We start from the raw sequence: 15,078 nt of genomic DNA on the forward strand, positions 1-15,078 counted from the left end.
ATATAAGCCTTGAGCTACTCGATCCCATATAAATATAATGAAATGCAAAACATATTTATTCTGGGGAAATATACGATAGGAAGATTCAAAATGCAAAATTGTCATTATTCTATAGATTTGTTTCCCTAATATACTGTTTTTACCTATTACATATTAGATTTTACAAACTCAGCCCTTAAAGATGCAATATCTTCGAATGTCATGAATACTTTAAGTCCGTGAAAATGCAATAATTTCATTGATATCAATGAAAAAGTATGTTTCGTGTCATTTTTAGGACTCCAATGATTGTAACTAAGAACAATCTTAGAGCTATTTAAAATTCCTCGCAAAGCTTCATGCTATCGACTGAAATTTCATTGTTAACTGAATAAATAAATGATCAATAATTTGAAACTCGTTGGTTAAATGTGCAATACATTTTGGATACCTGTTGTAGCAGTTTCTTATGTTTTTTTTTTATATCATTGTGTTTTGTCCTTTCTACGTTTTCTTCTGTCGTGTTCCCTTTAATGGGACTCTCGGCTGACAATATTTGTTTACAGTGAATTATTTTCCGATTAAATCAGTTTCCGACCTTATCTTATATTTTGAATATCAAACTTTCCTAAATCGTGAATATGACTTCTAATACAGACTCACACTCTCATTTATTTCATGGTAGATCTAAAGAAAATAATTGTTAACACGTGCTAGACTCATTTATTCGTTGAGTACATTCAGGTGAGATTTTTGTAAAATCGTTACCACTTTAAGTAGATTGAAGTCTTTTAACTCGACGTTTACACTGACTACTTATATTTATCGTGGTCCAGGCATTACTCGCTAAAACTTCTCTACGTTCTGCTTTTTAGTTGAATTCGTCAAAGTGTCGGTTTACCTCGATTACACTTTGTGATAATAATACTAATTGATAGGTTAATCCAGGGGTATGTGAAATTGGGCGGGTTTTCAAGTGAGTTTTTGTGGGACCGACACAAATTCAACTTGTAGATAAAAGGTAAACCTTCAAAAGGTAATTTACAAGAGTAAATTATTGCGAAAAAGACGTCAAGAGTTGCCCCTTAACATATTCATTCGTATTTGATATACACAATGATGTCCTATATTCTTGAATAAAATGGTCAACCAATGTTTTGGTGAAACCTGCAAATACTGCCTCTTTAAAATATCTAAAGAATGTCAAATTGAAAAAGACCAGGTTCGATACAACTGCTGCTGGACGTTTCGTCCACGAGCATTACACCAAATCAGTAGTAGGCACGTCTATCTCATGAAATATCATTGATACATTGATGTATCGTACATTTTCTATTTTAGAAATGTGTAATTATTCATTACAAAAGTGTTTCTAACCCAGGCATATACAGCTTTGGCCGTATGTAATTGGCATTATTGTTCGGAATATTTGGTTTCTATACTAAAACCTCTTCGTATTTCAGCTGGCCTTCTGGTTTTTGTTGTTTTATGTATCCGTTTTTATTCTGTAGTTAGTCACCACTTCGGTGTTATCATGTATATCTATTATATAGTCACTTTTATAAATTTACTGTTTGCAAAAGTATGAACTATTCTAAATACTAAGGATTTTCTTATCCCAGACATATAACCTTAGCCGTATTTGGCACAACATTTTGGAACTTTTGATCCTCAGTGCTCTTCAACTTTGTACTTGTTTTGGCTTTTGTACTTTTTTGATCTGAGCGTCACTGGTTAGTCTTGTGTGGACGAAACGAACGTCTTGCGTGTTAAATTTTAAACCTGGTACCTTTTGTTAGCTATTATTCGTATGTTTCTCTGTCCAATATGTTCTCCCATTTGTTTGTATTGTAGTCCTGTCATGTAATGTTGTCATTTTAATGTTATATTTAACATTGCCATAAAAGCGGGAGGTTTGGCTAGCCACAAAACTAGGTTCAATCTACCATATTTTTCTTAAAATATCCTGTACCAAGTCAGGAAAATGGCCATTGTTATATTATAGTTCGTTTCTGTGTGTGTTACAATTTAATGTTGTGTTTCTGTTGTGTCGTAGTTCTCAAGATGTGTTTCCCTCAGTTTTAGTTTGTAACCCGGATTTGTTTTTTTTCTCAATCGATTTATGAATTTCGAACAGCGGTATACTACTGTTGCCTTTATCTTCCAACTATTTTATTTTGAGCGCCATAGTTGAGTTTTTTGTTGAGTAAATGCGCGTCTGGCGTACCCAATTATAAGCCAGATATCTTTTTTGTTATTGTTTTAAAAATCATAGAAGCGTGTAACATCAATTTATGATACAAAATATTTGTTCAATACGTTTACATTTGACGTATTTTTTCTGTCCAGGGATTTTTTTTTGCAAATTGTAAGTTGCAAATTGTTATAGAAATAATCAAGACGTTGCAATAGCTTTCAAAATACATGCATATTAGTGCACACATTATTCTAAAATTTGAGTGGAAACCTATTTATTTGTCGACTCTGATAAAACTGAATGTTTTTTTTTCCTGAAGAATTAAGTGCCGTTTTCCTATTTTTAACAGTATCTGTTTTATTTATTCAAAACCAAAACATACAAAAATATATACACTTTTTAACACATCATATATCTACACTAACAAATTATTAAAGCACGAAGATATGACAACAACAGGACACTTGATGAAACGAATCAACGTATAACTAAGAGAGAGCCGTTATATACCGAAGAGATATTGAAACTCATAATACTAAAATAACGTGACATGGTACGATTGCCAGTGAGACAACTATGAGCAAGAGTTCAAATAAAGCAAAGACAGGTCGACGTACGGCCTTCAGTTATAAAATTCCTCATTATTACAAAACATAAACCATTCAAAATAGGAAATAAATGGCCTAATCTATAGAACAAAATTATGAAAAACAAATATGGTAGACATGAACCAAACACAACCACTAAATTACATGCTCCTCACTTTGGACATGTTTATAAAGAATGTGGCGCGGGAGTTAAACATGTTTGTGAATGCTCAATCCTCCACCTGACCTTGAACAACAGCACAACATTAGAACAAACTGTAAATATCATTTATAAATTGCTTAACTGAATGTATCGGTACGAAACACACACAAAAAAAAAAAAAAATAAAAAAAATAAAAAAAATTACATAAACACAATGATACGAAGCACCGATATAAGTGTACTAGCAAATACTGAAAGCTAGTTCAAAGCCAATAACAACTAATACATAAAACATGTTCTCCCAGACTAAAATATCAATCAGTACACATCCAACGGATTTAGTCTGAAGACATCATAAACAATCTGAGGAATGCATGACCTTATGTAATGCCAAAATTTAATTAAACCGTATCGACAGGATGTTGCACCATTAATACGCATAACTGTATACCAATATATATATAGGTTTTTTTTTGATAATCTGTAAAAAATCTGAAGGAATGTAATGCCAATAAAAACAATATATAAAGATTTTACTACCACTAGTAAACCAACTTTGATCTGAAACGGTAATTTTGGTCTTATCGATATTTAAAAGAATGATCAATGAATTATCAAGTTATTTCAGTCTTTCAGTAAACCTTTAGACTTATTCAATGTGGTAAATTCAGATCTGTTCAAATAAATCGCATGAAGTCAATTACGATCTGCTCAGTCCAGGTTTAGACTGTATAGCACTTGTTTTTTTTTACCTGTACACATAAACAACATACTGAATTGTCTGAAAACAATAGAGAACAGTTATGAACTTACCGCAGTCGATTAGTCTGCAAAATGACCGAAAAACTGAAAATGACTAAATAATTTATTGTTCAGACCTTTCAAATGGTGTTTACACCGAAAAGGCCGTTTCAGATCAAAATTGGTTTAATGGTGTACAGTTTTTAATTGATGTCCTTAAGGAATAGGTTTATTAAAATGATCAATACGTTCACATGGACTGTATCTAGATTTACGGGATCTATAAACTACATTACCGTAAAAATTATGATATCCCGTTTATTGTAAGAATTTAAAAGGAACAAACAAACGTCCAAACCAGATCTTTGTATTTTAAAAGAATTATTTAAAGATTTAAAGAACTGAGGAGAAACACAATCCCTGACTTAATAGTTTACCAGTGATACAAAGATTACGCTCATTGTATTCTTAAACGTCACTATAGACACTGATATAGCGAAACAAATTTGAAATATAAACACCGTTAGAAAGGGCAATAGAAACATCTCCGTCCTAAAATTTGAAAAATAAAAATAATAGACGATAAATAGGCTCTTTTGTCGTAAACGTTTGTACAGATTTTCCCGTGTGAGACAGAAAAATTTCAGAAAAAAGGACAACTATTGCTGTTTGCATTTGATTTATTTAAAGTAAGTTCCCTTGGGTAAATTTTCCCAGTATTAATAGAAAGTTTGTGATTATCTAAAGTAAATATATTACAAAAGTAAAGGTAACAGTAAGTGTTATTTAAATCATGAATTAAATGTAATCTAGACGGATCTTTCCAGACTTATGATGCCCTAAACTTTGATTCATAAAAATACAGGAACACGTTTGGTGTAAGCAGGGCGCAATTGGTACCCATAGTAGTACCTACAACCTTTAGACTAACGTTATTGCGTAAACGTACACATATGATCTCCAGAAGAACTTTAGCAGTTTTAGTCGTCTCATTACGCTCCCAGTCAGTATATCGAGCATATTTCCTGTTTTGATTACAGAAGCTGCAAATAAATCTCCAATCAGATTTTTCAAATCATAATTTGATTGAATAAAATAACTTCTGTTGGATAAGATCGCGTGGAAGTGTAGTGTGCAAAGTTAAATAGTTATAATTGTCAACTGAATTGAACGCATCAAAAGAGGGACGAAAGATACCAGAGGGACAGTCAAACTCATAGATCGAAAACAAACTGACAACGCCATGGCCAAAAATAAAAAGACAAACAGACAAATAATAGTACAGATGACACAACATAGAAAACCAAAGACTAAGCAACTAAGCAAAAAGCAAGTTATTTATCCGAAACATCCATAGAGTTTTTGACAATCCAAAAATATTTAATTTCATTGTTTTTATATACTTTATTGCAAAGATTAGTAAACAGTTGTTTTATAAATTTAACGCAACTAATTTATGTCACAGAAATATATGTCACGGAACAATTATTAGAAACCGAGATTAAATGATAGTTGAAGTGTTTGTTTGTAGTTTAGGTATCAATACTTGGGGGACCTTCAAATGTTCAGATGAGGTGTTAAGCTGAGTTGTGGATGTAACCTAATTATGTTTTTATTTGAACCTCTGTTGAGTGCACGGTCTTGATTATAGAAGAATTCATAAATTCATTCTGACGGAATCCATGTAGTATTACGTGAAATCACACCACATTGTCGACCGGTAATAACAGAAAACATTTTGCAAGTCCTTGAAATGTGTCTTTAATTCTAGAAACGAGCGTAAAACTACCCTTGTATTAATTTCTCAATTATTTTTGAAATGTACTATACTTACATCCACAGTTTTAAATTAATTATTCAAATGGAAATCAAGAGACGTTTGGTCAAATTTTTTCAGTTTACACTAATTTCAACATTAGATAAAAAAGCATATTTAATAACCTGACCACACTCTATCCGATTCATTTTCGATTGAGGATGATTATTTTGTCCTTTTTGCAGAAATTCTAAGACCTCTCGGTTTTGGACGACGTTGAGGCCCACCGTGATAAAAATATCCATAGGGATGATATTTAAGTTTCCATGTGTCACAGTCTTATGTTTAAGGATCATTTTTTTCTATACTAACGTCTGATGTAACTAAAGTATAATTAAAAATAAACTACTGGCACTTTTATAACATATGATAATCTGTATTCTTGTACTGTTATGAAACACAGTTTATGGCCAAACTCAGTAAAATTCCGTCTAAATTCCACTTAATTGGTAAATTTAACAACATTTACCGTTATTTTGATGACATGTTTTTTATTAAATAATTAGGAATTTTCTGAATATACTGCCGACATTTACTCGAAGGTTGTAACGAAGTAAGTTCTTTGGATTGTCAAGTGGCCAATGCTATACAAAACTAAATTTAAATATAAGTTTGATAAACAAAACAAAAGTCAATTAAATTCAACAAAAATGAAATAATGAAATGAAAAAACACAAATGTAACTAAATAAACAAACACAAAACGGAACTAAATATAATGTTATGAAATGAACAAAATGCAACTACATGATACTACTGTCTTGACACTATTAATTCTGAACACTTCACGGTAAGGTTGAACGTTGCACGTACTGTAGATATAAAATTTTGTTTGTGCCCCTTTGATTTCTTTTAATCGTAAAACGGACGGATATAACTTCACACAATTTTTTGATGAAAAGAACATCAGATTATATAAGTTTACTGCAATAATAACTTCAATGAGCCATGGCGATTTTAAACTGCATAATACTAAACGGACAGCTAGATTTCTTTTGACATATATTTTAACGGACTTTTTTGTATATTTCTAACGGATAAGTTCACCGACTCTAGGCGTTGTAATTGATTTCAGCAAATATCAAGTTGTTACCATATTAACAAAAACATCATTTGTATCTCCGACACCATATATCATCGACCAGTCCATGGTATTAACAACGTGCTATACGCACAACACAACCGGGCCTAAAAAACCCTGCAAAAATAAATATTGAACCCAAACAAATACTCAATTTATCTATAAATTTGCGTAATATAGCAATTATTCGGACATTCTGGACCGCGAGCATGAAATATCATCTCGACAGCAAAATAGACCTCAATGTACTATATGTATGAATAACTGAAGTTTTTTTTATACTACAGGTACTTATCTTAAATAGATAATATATGAACAGCAATCAGTGATCTCTCGTTGATTCAGACTTTTTATTTCACACGGGAACGAAACTCTACCCAAAAATTGACAACAAAAGTGACAATTTTCGTTCCTATTGTTAATTTTCCTTTTTTTAGAAGATGGTGAGGTGTCTTTGGCCCAATATCATACGGGATATAGGGATTTTGTTTTCACAAAATACTTAAAATCTTTACTAATTTTGTTATAGAAACAAAGATCGGATTTGGACGTTTGACTGTATCTGTCAAAACTTGTTTTACAAACGGGATATCAAATCCTAATTTGTACGGTAATATTGTTTAAATAGCCAGTAAATTTAGATATAATCCATGTAGGCTTATCGAACCTTTGGATAAACTTATTCCCAAATAGTTTCAATTTAACACTGTAAAGCACTGTACTAACATTGATTTTGTTGTTAATAAATTAAAACATACCTAAATATTATTGCTATACAGTTATATGTACTAAATTGTGTTGATACTGTTTACTTATATTTATACATTGCACTAGTTCATATTTACCTAGACTGTTTATGACATTTTTACACTAAATCCATAACATATGAGCTGATTATATTTTGTCTTAAAGAGATGATGTAACTATTAGTTGCTATTGGCTTTGGACTAGCTTTCAGTAACTGAAAATTCTCTCAGATCAGTTCTTTGTGTTTTTTAGTTGGTTTTTGTGCTTTGTTTCGATCTGATGAGTAAAGCCAATTTCAACTGATTTTTATAGTTTGTTCTTATGTTGTGTTGTAACGGCACTTTTCAATTTCAGAGGAGGGTTGGGCGGCCGTAAACACTTTTAACCACGCCACATTCTCTGGGTGTCTGTCCAAAGTCAGGAGCCTGTAATTCAGTGATTGTCGTTTATTACTGTTTCTCAGATTTGTTTTTCGTTTATTGTTTTTTTACATAAATAAGGCCGTTCTTTTTTTCGTTTGAATTATTAGACATTTGTCGTGGGGCCTATAAAATTCCGTTCTCTAGCTTATTGTTGCAAACTTCTACGTCATTTTGATCTCTGGTGGAAAGCTGTGTCATTTGCAATTGGCAATCATACCACATCTTCTTAGTTTGATGTAGGTGACACTATGTTATAAAAATATAGAGTTTTAAAGTTTTTTTTACGGTAGATTCATTTAAAAAAAAACTAGACAAATGTATAAAATCAATTGATGTGTAAATGTATTTTAGTTTTAGAAAATGCCTTTTATGATCTTCAGATTTGTCAATTCGGGAAAAAAGTCTATAATGACAAAAATCTGTTGTGATACGTGTACACTCATATTTTAGACCTAAATACGATATTGTACCACAATTATATATATTACGTAATTTGATCCATATTACACATACATAGATCTTTAATGTCGTTTTTAAATATTGATTAAAGATCATCAATTATTTATTGTAAACTGTATAAGACCGATCAAATGGTAAGTTTTCAAAAACGTGTTCCTATTCTAAAATTTCACATTCAGTCATTTATGGTTGGAAAATTTACATGACTGATGGGGTACAAATTTGATGATGAATGAAAGTTAGGTGAGAATCAACTACCAATGTGCTATTATTTGATGCCTTACCACTTTACTCAACGCCTATGCACATATCATAGAAGCAACAAGCAACACGTGTGGAGCAGGATTTGTTAACAATTCTGGAGCACCCTGTTTTTTTGTAGGGTTTTTTCTTTTCAGTCTGAAGTTTACTTACTGACTTACAAGCAAAATGAACGAGTTTTGTACCGGCCGAATTATAAATATCTGAACTGCCCACACACATAATATTGGTGAAAAATGCCTTTTGAATTAGAATCAAGAGTGTGTTTGCGAGCTATGTGAATGTAGTGAGAGGAGATAAAACCATCAATGTGTATTTGAATCATGTATAAAATAACTACACATGTATAGAAAAATCTTCCAGTTGCTTTGATTAACAAATACTACTTTAAAACATATTTGTTCTATTTGGCAATAAAGAGAAGCATTGCTACGTATTGTTTCCTGAATTTAAGCAGTTATATAATTATTATCATAATCGTTATGACGACATTTGTTACAAAACAAAATTAATAAACGATCACGGTATTAGCCAGTTATTGACGGTTGTCAAAAGTTGTATTTGATTGACCATTTTTGATTAGCGCGGATCCTGAAGTATCGATGCTTTTTATTTTGTTCATAGCTTGCAACACATTGTCCAAACATAACAATGTTAACTTGGCAAATTCTACTCATTAAGTTTAAGTCTGTATGCATAACAATTGAATACATTTGTCCCTGAGAAGAATATTAGTGCAAAGTAATATAGAACCACATGATATACAAATAAGATACAATTGGTTATCTGATACAACTATGTTAAGCTATTATCTTATACTTTAGTAAAAAAAAAATACAAATGACATTTGGCAAAGCACCGGTTTTCGGTGGGGTTCGTGTTGCTCAGTCTTTTAATGTTTATGTAGTGTTTTGTGTAGATTGCTGTTCGTCTTTTCGTTGTTTTGATCTCTTTGTTATGATTGTGTGGATCTCTTTTCGACTTATGAGTTTGATTATGTTTTTCGGTATCTTCCGTAATTTTGGTCCAATTATCTTTAAGCTATAGTACCAAAAATGGTGCAATTAAATTAATTTGGGTTATACTTTAATCACAAGTTATGATATGACAAATGATACAAAGGTCATACAGATGTCAAAATCATGTCTGCAACAATGGAAAAGTATCTTATCAATATGTCATATAGCCGTAAAGCATCAGGAAAGACTATCAAATATCTGATGTAAATACTCAAACAAAGACAAATTCATAGAAAATAAATTGCTAACTTAAGTTCATGCATTCATAGCAAGAGAAGCTTACCTTGCCGACGCATCAGGTCTCCCTTTCTTTTGAGTTCATTTCATTCCCAAAGTTTTGTTTGTCCTTGATTCGTTTCTTTTTAGTCAATTTACGAGATTTGAAGATCGGTAAACTACTGTCTACTTAATTCATTGCCAAAAATGACCAAAGGAATAAACAATACGGACCAGTAAAATAACCTATATTAATATCATATCAAAGAAAGGCTTCAGATTTCCATAATAGGATCAAGTCGCCATAAAAATTAAGGCGTCTTAAACCTAAATAGAAACTGCTAAATTTATTAGTACATTATTGCGACATGAAAAACAGAAATGGAAGACAGAATATTCTACACTGTAAAAAGTAAATAACCCACAACAAAAAAAGTCTAAGGAACCTTACATTTTTCGAAAAACTAAGGATTTTCTACCCCAGGAATAGATTACCTAAGGTGTATTAGGCAAAACCTTTCAGAAGTTTGGGTCTCTAAGTGTCTTTAATTTCGTTCTTTATTTAGCCTTTTTAACCTTTTTATTCAAGCTTCTCTGATGAGTCTTTTGTAAACGAAACGCGCGTCTGGCGTACACAATTTTGATCCTGGTATCAATAATAACACAGATAACTAGGAATTAAGCAACACAAATCCAATCGACAAGAAAAATTTAGTTTCAAGAGTATGTACGCAAAAAAAAAAAAAAATTAGGAAGAAGATTGAATTAAATCAAATCAGAATGTTTAGCATTTCAATAACTCATAGATTTATTCGTTTATTTTTACAGATTCAGCATCTGATAAACGTCCATTTGGAACCACAATGATCACTAACTCGGTATATTTCAAATTTCTATTGCTAATGATGTTTATAATTTTGTTATTCCTTTTAACATTGAACATACAGATTGCACATAATGAAGAACCGACATTGCCAGAACTTGTGACCTATATAGACGAAATAAAACATGTGCGTAAGATCTGCGGCGAACTTTGTAATACCTCTCGTACTGGTCATCCGGGCAAGTTTTTTAACCAAATTAATGCAACGGTTAATTGCAAAGCATTATTTGAAAACGAATATGTTGATTCAACCCATGGATTGCCACTGGCTCCAAGAAGTATTCCTAAAGTTTTTTTACAGGAGTTTACTATGGGAGGCAAAATACAAGTTTATAAAACCTATTTTAATCAGCCGTATCTTGGAAATAATGCTAAAACTCCTATCTGGACCAAATCCTTAATTACTGAGTATTTATCACAAGCGAGGCAAGGAAAATTATTTGGTACTTATGGTATATCTGAAACAAATGCATTAAGAGATGGACTTAGACATGCACCAGGTGTATAAAACGGACGCATCCTAGTGATTGGGTCAGAGAAGCCATGGGTTGAAGCATGTTTGCTAGAAGCGGGCGCAAAAAACATCGTAACACTTGAATATGGCAAAATAAAGTCTGAACATGGGCAAATAACAACAATGGTTCCGTAGGAGTACAGACGTCAATTTTTAGATAACACCCTTGGATTATTTGATGCTGCAGTATCTTTTAGTTCGATCGAACACTCCGGACTAGGCAGATATGGTGATGCTTTAAACCCGTGGGGCGATTTAATTGTAGTTGCTAGAGTATGGTGTGTAACAAGGAAAAATGGATCACTAGTACTTGGTGTACTGTACGATATTCGTCATGATTTTTTAGCCTTTAACGCACATAGGTGTTATGGAATAAAAAGATATCCGTATCTGAGTACGAATTGGAATCAATATTATTTAGGAAAAGGAAAACAACGAGTTCATGTTTGTACAAAATAAATGATCTTATTCCATTGAAAGTTAATATCCTTCCGATTTAATTCTAAAAAAAAATGATTTTTTTTTTGCTAATGCAATTTAAAAAAAAATGTTGTCGTCAGTTGTTGTGTAAAATGAAAAGGGAATAGATAAAAGTAATAAAAGAGGGGCGAAAGATACCAAAGGGACATTCTAACTCATAATTGGAAAATAAGCTGACAACGCCGTGGCTTAAAAAGAAAAAGACCAACAGACAAACAATATTACACAAAACACAACATAGAAAACTAAAGACTGAGCAACACGAACCCCACCAAAAACTTAGGATGATCTAAGGTGCTCCAGAAGGGTAAGCAGATCCTGCTCCACATGTGGCACCCGTCGTGTTGCTCATGTTAGTACCAACCCGGTTTTAAGTCTAAATTCGGTAGGTCACATTCGAGGAAAAGTGGACGGGATTGTAGTAACGACATTTGGAACATATCCGCTATTTTATATACTTAGAACTAAAAAGCGTGGCCTTTCTTCTAAAACTTTACAAGAGAGAGGCGAAAGATACAAAAAGGACAGTCAAGCTGATAAGTCGAAATCAAACTGACAACGCCATGACAAAAAAAGAAAAAGACAAAAAGACAAAAAAACAGTGTACAAAATTCAACATAGTAAACTAAAGACTGAGCAACACGAACCCCACCAAAAACTGGTGGTTATCGCAGGTGCTCCGGAACTGTAAACAGATCCTGATCCACATGTGTTGAAGTTCAAGTTGACAAAATTTTGTTTAATCCACAGCAACATCAAGACCAAATGTGTATACATTAATCAGCGAAATAAAGTAATTTAGTTTATATAATGCAGTATGGTAATGGTATTCCATGAATATGATTGGAAGTCTTTCTCCAAGACTGTTATTTAGTAAACAAATTAATTAAGAGTTTAATTTAAATAGATGGTAGATTATAGAATTGTATAATGGTGGTTTATAGATGAGTGGTTTGATTCCTTTAATTAGTGTTGTTTTTTTTTCTTAACCTGTCTCTGCGTATTCCGTAATAGACAGCATACAGACATAATAGAACTTTGGTCAATAAACCAAACTGACATAAACAGGCAAGATAAAGTTGAATGCTTCAAGTTTCGAAGTATTTGTCACGTTGGAAACGAATTGATTACAGTCTTAGTTATTTTTTCATTGTGTAAACAGCTTTAAAAACATCTTCGCAAAACAGTTTGAAAGCATCTTCTCAAAACATATCATGTTAGTTATTTCTTTTCAACATTACGTAGAAAAGACCATACGAATTACGACAGTGTCATACTTGGAGTGTTTAAATATGCAACCGTAATTTCAATAGGGAGGTATGCAGATGTACACGAGTCACAATCAGTTTCTCATTTTGATGGAATTTGATTAATAATTATAACACTTTATGTGTCATTTTTAGATTTTGTTGAAACTGGTACAGATGAAACGGAGAAACTGATCAAATAGTTGATGTGTTATATCAGACGCTTTGCAATTATTGAGTCATTTACAATGTAGAAATTGATGCTTAATTTCATATAGTCGTAGAACTATGTATATATTATACACATGAAACATACATCAGAATTTTTCACTGGTTTTTTATTTGCGCTTGAGATTCGGTCTCAGTTGATTTTTATCTTCTCGTGATACTTGGAGTGATTAATGGTTTCGCAGATATGATTGCACTGGTAATATCAATAGTTTCGAAAGTGTCTTGTGGATGTTGTATACATTTATCTTCCAGACAGGTCAGTTAATTGTATTTAAATTATCATTTTCTAGCTGAATCCCATTTTTCTGAAAAGTGTTGTGTCGCGACCGCTGTTTAATAATCGATTTCATATCTTATCCATACAAATGACCAGCTTATTTTAAAAGTTTACAAGTTTATTCTAAAAAAATTCAAAATTACTTTACATTTGTGTTCACTAGATACATTATCATTCATCTGAATAGCGAAAATTCATTTGTTGTTTCCTAATTGATGTCTACACATATTCACATGTTTCAAGATTTTATCATTTTGAACGTACGCATACATTTCTACATTTTTTAAACATGGAGTCAAAGGCAGAAAACGTCAGATTCTGTATACCTTCATGAACAATATGGAACAGATATTGCATCAGGTTGTATATAGTAAACCTTACACGATACTTTAAAGATCATTATAATATCTTATTTAGTGTCACTCAGCAGCATCAAGTTCTATAAAACTCTTACTAAGTTACTTGGCTTAACAATTATCACTATCGTCTCCTTATACTTAACGTTTTGGTGCTATTCGGTTATCGGCTCCTCGCCCTAATTTCTTATGTTTCGAGTTACAAATGCTTAAGAAAGTTTCAGGTGTCCCTAAAGGATATTTGTCAATTTTTCGATATGTAGATCTTATTCAAAATTATTTTGTTATGGAAAGAATAGGAATGGACAGGCTTTTAGTCAGTTTTCAGGTTCAGACTAGTATTAGTTTTTCAATGTTATTCGAGAATCATGTTTAAAAACAAGATCAATGCTGTTTACAACTGCAACGAGAATCACTGATGAAATGAGATTGATTACCAGAGTACAGGCACAAATTTATTAGATAGTGTTTTTATGGTTTGCGAAACATAACAAGACGATCAAGTCATTCAAACTTAACAACGTCTTCTTCTCAAAAAATATATTACGCAACCTATCTCGATTACAAACAAATGAGTAAATGTTAGAAAGGATATGATATATCAAATCGTGAAACAATATCTTAACATCATTTTGTTGTGGTACTTCATCTCAAAGTCATAGTGACTACTTCAACATAGAGAAAACATCAACAAATTTAGACGACCGCTAGCATCGGACGGAGAGAAATTATATGTTGTCAATCACGAATCATGTTCACGTATCGCGTTTTATAGATATTTTTTGTAACTTGGGTTGATTGGTTGAGATATGATTTTCTACTTACTAGTATTGCTTACCGTGTATATATTTCTAATTTGGTTGATTTTTGAGTTAGGTAGAGTATATTATATGATACTAGGTGTGTTTGTACATTGTAACATTTGTTTTGTTTATTTCATATTTGGAACATAAGAGAAATAGAACTGCGCTTGTTGTACATTCAACCTATTGCATCAGAAATACTATAAAAGTAAAATAACAAAAATACCGAACTCCAAGGAAAATTCAAAACGGAAAATCCTTTATCAAGTGGCAAAATCAAAAACTCACACACATAAAACGAATGGAAAACAACTGTCATATTCCTGAATTGGTACAGGCATTTCCTTATGTAGAAAATGGTGGATTAAACCTGTTTATAGCTAGCTAAACCTCACACTAGTATGACAGTCATATAGCATTCTGTTTTATTGACAACAATGGGTGAGCAAAACAAAAAGACATAATAGGAAAAAAATGTCAAATATTGGGGTACAGCAGTCAATATTGTGTTATAATCTTAATCAGTATAAAAACAAATAACTATTCAAAGAAAGAAACAAAAAATGGTATATAGACACTCTACAGACAAAGTACATAAGC

At 32.0% G+C, this 15,078-nt stretch overlaps 1 long non-coding RNA gene across 1 annotated transcript; it reads left to right on the forward strand.

Moving 5' to 3' along the window:
- Positions 1-2,274: 2,274 nt before the first annotated feature.
- On the forward strand, positions 2,275-13,128 carry LOC127727177 (uncharacterized). Its single transcript, XR_007993815.1, has 2 exons — positions 2,275-2,347; positions 10,516-13,128. It is a non-coding gene; the product is annotated as an uncharacterized LOC127727177 (long non-coding RNA).
- The last annotated feature ends 1,950 nt before the right edge of the window (positions 13,129-15,078 follow it).

This window comes from Mytilus californianus, unplaced genomic scaffold, assembly GCF_021869535.1.
Source record: "Mytilus californianus isolate M0D057914Y unplaced genomic scaffold, xbMytCali1.0.p SCAF_19, whole genome shotgun sequence".
Classification (NCBI taxonomy): Eukaryota; Metazoa; Mollusca; class Bivalvia; order Mytilida; family Mytilidae; genus Mytilus; species Mytilus californianus.